The sequence below is a fragment of the Coregonus lavaretus genome (genome assembly GCF_964263955.1).
Source record: "Coregonus lavaretus genome assembly, chromosome: 7".
Lineage (NCBI taxonomy): Eukaryota > Metazoa > Chordata > Actinopteri > Salmoniformes > Salmonidae > Coregonus > Coregonus lavaretus.
This window is the reverse complement of record NC_139994.1, coordinates 25,038,938-25,048,241: the sequence shown is the minus strand read 5'-3', so window position 1 is coordinate 25,048,241 and position 9,304 is coordinate 25,038,938. Positions and strand designations below refer to the sequence as shown.

At 41.0% G+C, this 9,304-nt stretch overlaps 1 long non-coding RNA gene across 1 annotated transcript; it reads left to right on the top strand.

Moving 5' to 3' along the window:
• Positions 1–8,815: 8,815 nt before the first annotated feature.
• On the top strand, positions 8,816–9,304 carry LOC311133019. Its single transcript, XR_014613558.1, has 3 exons — positions 8,816–8,887; positions 8,994–9,098; positions 9,193–9,304. It is a non-coding gene; the product is annotated as an uncharacterized lncRNA (long non-coding RNA).

Sequence of the window (9,304 nt, the reverse complement as noted above, 5' to 3'; positions counted from 1 at the left end):
GCAATCGAGTAGGCTACTTCCTTACATCAAACTAGATGTAGCTCCGGCGCTGATGTGCTCTGGCATTTACAGGACAGAGCGTACTCACCAATTCTTTCCCTCTCACTGTTTATTCTCTTCCCCTTGCGCCTTATCGCTCTATATTTGTATCTGTTTATGCAACCTATCTTCCTTGGCCATGCATGTATGTGATAGAGACAGAGATACTAATACTTTATGGGAATTAACCCTGTTCTTAGAATCAGCACTGTAGAACATAGCGTGTATAATATGTATAGTGTTAATTGCAGTGTAGCCTAGGTTGCCTCTGGCTATGAATGTTTCTGTACTTGTATCAGTACATTTTTGGCTAATAACATAGACCTAACAATTATTGTAAATGTGTGTTTACCTTGTGTTATAATAACCTATTTTCAATTTAAATGATAGGAATGACTGAAAAGCTGACTTCCTCCATTATAGGCTCCTGGTTGTAATTATTACATGTGTAAGCCCACAACAGCATTGCTGTTAGATAGCTTCATTTATTTAGTTAGCTATACGAAATTAATAATAGCCTAAAACGTATATTAGCTGTATGGCTAGCTTTATTCAAAATAGCAGAACATACCTGCCAGGCGACAAGTCAGCTCTCCCGCGCTGCCTCTCTTTACGCGAAAATCGTCATGCAGACTTGTGCCCTCATGGAGATTCCGTGCAGTGGATAATTAATACTGAGGTATTAATTTGTGATACTTCACTAGGCTAAAACAAGGTTTACTCGTTCATTCGTGTCGGTCAACCACTGAAAACATAAATGTGTCAAACTTTGTCTGCCTCTTCTTATCCATTTGGTGGAATTTCAACCATGCTCCCCTGTCTTCTCTGCTTCCCACCCCTCCTCGTGCACTTCTCCAATCCTTCCTCTCAGTCTCACAACAAGAGGATAATGCTAGCGTCTCGTTTCCCCTAGCAACCAGTTGCTATAGGAATATTCCTTAGTAATTCAAAGTGTTGATGATGATGATGAAGAGTCCAGATGTATGACCACGATAGTTAGATTAGGCTAGTTATTCAATCAAACACATTTATTTTACAATTATAGACCCCTAACCTAGGAAGAAATGTGTCTCTTATAAACGTCTGTGTGCAGTTACAGGTAGCATACTCCAAAAACTAGAGAAAATTCGACAGAAAATATATTAAATCCACCTTTTGCAAAGTCCTCGGCATTTTAGCTGTGCACATCTCACATTTCCCAACACCGTTGCAGTAACTAGTCGTTTCTATGCGAAGCGGCTGCGGCCGCTTGTAGAAGTAGCCTTAATGACAGCACTTCCCACAGTGCGACCAAAAGAAAGATCTACACATATGCAAGGGGTATTTATCGCTCAATACAAAAAGTGGATTTAATATTTTTCTGAATATTCTCTGTTTTTTGGAGTTCCACCTGCAACTGCACACAGATGTTCATAAGAGACAAGTTTCTTCCGAATCGAGAACAAAGAAAGTATCGCCAAGGTTTGTAAAAAAATATCCTGATTATGGTAAACAGCAGCCTATGCAAGATCTCAGATGAGCTTTAGCTCTGCCACTGAGGTTCGTGTTTACATGGCTATCTAGCAGTAATGTTAGAGGCTTTGATTCAGTTAGTCTACTGGGAGGAGAAGATTTGTCTTTCCCCAGGATACCCTTGCTTGTGGAGATAATGCTAGCAACCGAATGCTTTAATAAAGGATGAAGGTATAGTAGACCCAAGTAGCCTATTGTAAACTGTAACACATCTCACAATTAGAGTAACATGCAATTTTATCATTGGGGACATCACACTTTGTGCTATAGAGTATAGACTGTTGGGTTTAACAACATTTCCAAAACTCCATACCTGATCATAGGCTTTTGTTTTGAAATGTGTATGCCAGTAATGTTAATTTTATCACCAGCACTTTTGGAACCATAGCACCACTGTAGCTATATAATCCAACCACCTTGATTGATGACTGTCAATTCCTGCTGGAAGTTTCTAACTTTCACAGACTAACCAACCTTTTCTAACTTTCACAGACTGACCAAACTTTTTTCACAAACGTTTTTAGAGTAAGATTGTTGGTCATGAAGATGTCCCTTTCCTAAAATAGTGTAGCAAACAAGGGGCGGGGAAGCGAACCCAGGTTACATGCGTGAAAGGCACACACCCTACGCATCGCTCCAACAGACTTAACCCACTTGGTCAGAATTGTAATGTGGCTCACTGTATTAGCGAGGATCACTACACCGTTTCGACCACTTTGACCACCAATATGCAGCCTACAGTTTTTTAGAGAGACAATAGATTTGTGGGAGTCCTTCGTAATTAAAACACTAACCAGCCGTAACATACGCATTCGATTTCTATTGTCTGCCATTTTCTTTTAGCCTCTGATTACTTTTATCTCCTAATGAAGATTTGTGTTGGTGTACTGGTTTTCCTTAACAGCCACCCTCTTTGGATGTATTATTGTTGCCGGCTGTACAGCCAGAGCTTGTGTGCTCGCCCAGGGTTTCAATTTTAGTCTATTTTAGGATTAGGGTTATGTCATGAAACGTGGGCTACTAGGCCTACATTATAAATATGACACAATCAGCATTCAATCAGTTATCAAAACGCTCAGATATAACCACCAGGGCAGGAGGGCGAAGAGATGAGAAGAGTAGGCTATCTCAGCTGATTTATGCAGGAGATTTAAAATAATAATGTAAAACATATCTGTAGGCTTTTTAGTAACTATTTGAATGATGTTTTAGTCCAATGCATGTTGGTTGAACGCTTTGACACCTTGAACGTGAAAGTGAGTGGTTCAGTGAGTGTCTCCGCCTAGAACATCACAGAGCTGATGAACGCAGCAACGTTCTTTTTCAGAACCATGGCGAGCGCATTGTGACGCTGTCCCTTCTACTCCTACTCAGAGCCATTGATACAGTATTTTCTAAATGGTTATACTCCTACTGTTCTCTAAACAATGGTTTCATAGTTTACAATTGTATAAACTCCCAAATCATGCTCAAAATTCAATTTAATTGATGTCACTGTTGAGTGTTTTTTAATCAGTTTGATAAACATGTTTGTCCCATTGTGACATAGCCAACCATGACTTATGGAAGAATTTGACGTATTAATGGTCCCTATAAAACCCTGTAATTCTAAGAAAGAATTGTCAGATGGTTTTGAACTCAGTCAAAATCACTGCAGTATGTAGAGCGATAATGAGTAGGTCTATGTTCAGTCGTTTGTTGACAGCGACCCCGCTGAGATTCCTCCGCGAGAGGCCGCTTCTGAGTGCAGCTGGCCTGTTGTTTGCGTCCGGTTCGGCAGTCTACTTTTATAGCAAATATTACGGTATCGGTGAGGATGCACTGGCCACCGTGGAGAGCGTGGACCGTGTTGTCACGGTTGAGGAGGGTAAGTTTACATATTTGACAATGTCTAAATAGTAATAGTCCCAAATGCCACCCAATACCCTATTTCTTATTTTGACCAGGACCCATAGTTCTATGGTTAAAAGGCGCTGGTCAAAAGTAGTGCACTAAATAGGGAATAGGGTGTCATTTAGGTAGCAATCATGGTGATGACATTTTTTACAGTGTAGCCCTAGATTAACAACAACAAACAAACTTGCTCCTTTGAAACCAAACCTTTGCTTTAGGTTTAATTGAACATGTTGGTACATTATGCAGACACATAAATACATTTGATGTCATACAATATAAAACACAAGTAAATATATGATCAGCCTAACTACATGGACAAATGTCTGGTGTCTTGTAGCTAGTATTTCTTAAACTTAGAGAAAACAATCCTTTATTGTTTTTCATAAAGATAATGAGCCCACCCTGGACCAGGAGGACCCAGTCCTTGTTCAGGTAAGAATGCTGCAGGCCTATCAATAGCTTGGGTGCCAGTCTTTCTGCTCTCTTGCCAATTCCATCGTGGCAATATGATATTGGCATCACAATCCCATAAGGAGTGGACAGAGAGCTGAAACAGACTGGCACCCAGGCTATAACAATACTGCTTCATTAGCAGGATTGGTTCAATAACAATCTGTCATTCAAACTGTCATTTTACTGACTCATAAATTGATCCTGATTTTCTTCCTTAGTATGTGGTTGAGGAGGTTGGGCACCGGCCCTGTCTGGCTTTAATCCCTTGGTCTGGACCTCTGTGGGTTCCCAGCTCTGTAAGTCCATCCATTCTGATACTCTTTGGTCTTCTCTCTGGTCTTAAAACTGGTTTATGTACTTTAAACATAAACATGACGTTTTCTGAAGAACAATATGGAAATACATTTCTGTAAACATATTCCCTATTTTTTATAACTGCAGCCAACATATTACCTTACCCATGCTGGGAGGATGCTGCTGAGAGAGCTGGCAGTGTTAAACACGCAGGTAACCATGCAGATTATTGGACAAAGCTCATCTGATCTAATAGGCAGGATTACCTTCAGTATCCACTACGGTAGTGAAATACTTTGATGTTCGTTCCCTCATTTTCTCACAGATAGCTAGGAGGATGGTATGGAATGAACTGTCCTCTCAAAATGAACAGGTAGCCATTCATATGCAGGTACCTCAGATGTTTCCTTAACCTTTCAACACAGACCTGTGTAGTGTCTCAGAATCTATCATGCAGTAGCCTCCTCTTGTGATCCTCCCTATAGCAGTCTGTCAGACCTATAGGCTACCTGTCTATCATTCAAACTGACTTTTAATTTGATCCTGTCTTGTTCCTTAGTATGTGGATGAGGAGGTTGGGCAGCGGACCTGTCTGGCTTTAATCCCTTGGTCTGGTCCTCTGTGGGTTCCCAGCTCTGTAAGTCCATCCATTCTGATACTCTTTGGTCTTTAGACTGGTTTATGTAACTTAAACATAAACATGATGCTTTCTGTAGAACAATATGAAAATACATTTCTGTAAACATATTCCCTATTTTTGTAATAGTCTGTAACACTGCAGCCAACTTATTACCTTACCCATGCTGGACGGATGCTGGTGAGAGAGCTGGCAGTGTTAAACACACAGGTAACCATGCAGATTATTGGACAAAGCTCATTTTATCTAATTGGCAGGATTACCTTCAGTATCTACTATGGTAGTGGGATACTTTGATGCCCTTAAAACTGTTCCCTCATTTTCTTCCAGATTTGCAAGATTGAGCAGCACATTTTCATCTCTCGTGCTGGCATGATGGTATTGGATGAACTGTCCTCTCAGCTTGAAGAGGTAGCCATTCATCTGCAGGTACTTCAGACATGTTCTTAACATTTATATCTCAGACCTGTGTATTTCAACTATTATCATTGCAGTGGCCTCCTCTTGCAATCTTCCCTATGCCAATATTTTACTCCTATACAGTACCAGTCTATCATTCAAACTGACTCTTAAATTGATCCTGTCTTGTTCCTTAGTACGTTGATGAGGAGGTTGGGCACCGGTCCTGTCTGGCTTTAATCCCTTGGTCTGGACCCTTGTGTGTTCCTATCTTTGTGAGTCTATCCATTCTGATACTCTCTGGTCTTTAGAGGATATTAAAGATTAACATCAAGTCACTAGTTTTCTATAAAACCACATAATGAAAAAACATATTCCCTTGTCTTCATAGCCTGTCTTCTCCAAGGCCAAACCAGTCTACTACCTCACTCGTGCTGGGAGAATGCTGGTAACAGAGCTTGCAGTGTTAAACACACAGGTAACCAAACACATTATTAACCAAAGCTCATCTGATCTTATAGGGACAATTTACTTTACCCTGTTCCCTTTTTTTTCACAGACTTCCAAATTGGTTATTGAGGAGCCTACCATTCACCTCACTGAAGCTGGGAGGCTAGTGCTTGACGAACTGTCAGCACCTTCAGATAGCCATTCACAGGTAGTCAATCACATTATTAGACAGTCATAGCTGATTAGTAATAGTACACATTACCATGTCCTCTATCTCCACAATTGTGTGTCTTATTAATCACAGAGCAATCTCTATAATTAGGGGATGTCTTTGTTTTTCAGCCAAATAGGGAAGACTCTGGTTTTCCCTATGAGAAGTTGCAGCTGGTTGGGAACTGGGGTTCGTTTCATTTCCATTACTGGAATATCCATTATGGACGAGTGCAGGTACTTCAGACATATTCTTAACATTTATGAACACACCTGTGTATTTGAACTCCCAATTGTCTCTGGGTTTTCTTTTGTATGTCTGTCCCTAATTGAAACCTAGGGGAAACTTGTCGTACGAACATCATGTGGGCTCTATATCACTGCCAGGGATTATACTCAGAACTGAAATCGCCTGCCAAATGTTATAGACATCTACAGCTAACATATAGAGAGAGGTCTGGAGACTGAAGGAGTTTTTTCTTTATAGCAAAATGAAGAGGACATGCATCACCTGTGCATTGTGAGGGGAGTGGAGAAGCAGCTGTGGTGGAGCAGAGTCATCCAGGAAAAAATCCTGGACCCATGGGTGAGAGATTCTCAACTGGTCTTTCGTCTCAAATGCACCTGATTTGTGTCAAATGACGCACATGCTATAGGTCTACTTATATTTCCTGGATGAAATGTAATGTTTCTCTGTCTCTTTTAAAGGGTCTCGTCCAGGTGGTCCTCACCAACAAGAAGCTGATTGGTATTAAGGTACAGTCAGGCAATTTTTCACAGAAAAAATGTAAAGTGGCAAATGTCCATTTACCTATTTGAAAAAATACATGTTGACAGAAAATGAAATTACACGTTCTAATCTCTTGCCTCATTTTTAGTTCCTTGGTAGAAGGATCCATGGACTCATGTCCGGCCTTGTCAAGAGGAGGTCTGAGTTCACCTATTATGAGGATGCCCAGGTACACCCCGTGTTATGATTTATTTCAGTGTTTGGTTGAGGGGTTTTCAATATGGTGGTTTTCAGTGTTGGGCTGACAGTGTCACATGTTGTGTGTTAAACAGCAGGTGGATATCTCCACCACAGTGGAGGGGTACCAGGAGAGGGGGGATGAGATGATGGCATATCAGTTCTCCACCTCTGACATCATCACCACCCCTCATGAGCCGTCCTCTGGCTCCTCTCACCAGTTCCCCCAGAATTCTCCGCCTCCCCCTTTCCCTTCCGATTCCCCTCCCAGTCCCCCTCCACCTTACCACTCCACCCAGGACCAGGACCAGACCCCTGACAGCACTCCTCAGGTAAAACTCTTTCTACAGTCAATAATTCTTATTTCATTTGTACTTGTGTGTACAGGTGTGTGTCATTGTTTTGGTATCGATAGGTTTGTGTTGTCTGTCAAGGGTCAAGTTGTTAGGTCAAGATGAAAGTATTGTTATGATGTCACTGAATGTTTTGTCTGCTTCAGTTGATGTTGCAGGTGAAATGCAGTTTAGTAGAGTTTAAGTTAATGTGATGTCTGTTTTAGGAGTTTGAGGAGGAGTTTGTGGAGGAGCAAAATAATGCTGCAGATGTGCCCCAGTTGCGGTGGGTTCGCTTTCATGTGTTCATCTATAGTAAAAACCTTTGCTTTGAAATAATCTGCCCAATATTGTAGTTATACAGATGTAGGATCTTAATTTGAGACAGTTTGCTACAGCAGGAAAATAATCCTGCAGCAACAGGATACATTTTTCGTTAGGGCAAATCGAGTCTAAAATTTCAAAGTGGAAATTACAAACTTGAAAATTCCAAATACGCTACAAGTTTGCATTTCCTGCCGTGCAGGAAAATTCTCAGCAACAAAAGAGTGATCAAATTAAGATCCTACATTGGTATGGTCTTTCTGAATCCTGCAGTTATAATATAGGCTAACATAAAATGATTTCTTAATTTCATGGCACTGATGTTTTAGCTTCTTAGGTTGAACATTTGTTATTGAACATTTCTATTTACAGGCGTTACTTTGAAAACCAAGGGACAACCAACTTCTCTCTGAGGCTGGCCGCTATCAGACGTGCTATGGAGGTGAGAAAATGTGAATTTAGCACCTTTTGTATTTCACTTCATGAACATTTCTGGACTATTTGTAAATGTACTGTCTTGTTCTCACAGGCTCTGACATCCTCAGACAGTACCTCCCTCAATTACCTCACCCATGCTGGGAGGATGGTGTTGAGTGGATTATCCGAGCTCAACCAGCAGGTAACCAATTACATAATTGTGCAACGTTCATCAGACCAGATATATAGTTCCCACTGGGCACAGATGTCATTTATACGTCTCGTTTTGATTTACATTTGGTTGAGTTGTCAACTAATGTGAATTCAATGTGAAATCCCCCCAAAAATTAACGTAATTGGATTTAGGTTAAAAGACGAAATTCCCTTACGTTGATGACTTCTTTCAAATCCAATCAGTTTCCCACTTTGATTCAACATCATCACATTGACATTTTTTATTGATACAACATTGATTCAACCAGTTCTTGCACAGTGGGTTACATTTAGGCAACAGTGATTCATAGGGTTTAGTTGAAAAGTTTCAACGTCATACTAGCCAAACAATCGGAGGCCCTTTGAATTACAGACCTGAATCTTTGAGTTTATGATCTAAGTTTTAAGGAATTTTATGATTGTTTTGTTTTGAGGATGTGAGGCAGTTTCAGCAGGCCTACGACCTACTGGTGAACTTCATTAATGAGCCAGCAAACAGGGAGCGACTAGAGCAGGAGATGGCTCTCGTAGGAGTAGGTCTACATGCAAGCTTGAGCGTTAGCTGCAGGCACCGTCTTCTCATCTAACATCTACTCAATGAGACTTTCTAAAGTGCTTGTCAAAGAAGATTATGTAATTATCCTATTTGTTTGACTTCAGATCGACCGCATCAACTTCGCAGATGTTTTTTATGAATTCGTTCTACTAAGCCTTCTAGAAGGAAAGACATCTCTTCCTATATCTGTAAGTGTCCCTAAGAATGGAACATCCTGTTGTTTATCTATGCTATACACACTGTTGTCATATCAGATCTGTAGACACTCACTCATGTCCCCTGTTCCTTCTCCAGGAGCCTGGTAGCTTCCTTTATCTGCTCCTGCAAGTCATAATGAGGATTGACCCTCCTGGAGGAGCCTGGACAGAGGCTGCTGAGAACTTCTACCTCCTCGTTAAGGTACATTTGTGTGTCTCTCTCTCTCTCTCTCTCTCTCTCTCTCTCTCTCTCTCTCTCTCTCAATAATAGTTGATGATGTGTCTGTTGTCAACAGGACCAGATGAAGGCATGGCTACAATCCATCTTCAACCTCAATGAGTCAATCTATGAAAGCCCAGAGAGGCTCTCGGGGGAGGTGATGCGGAATCTAGAAATACAGGTTGAGT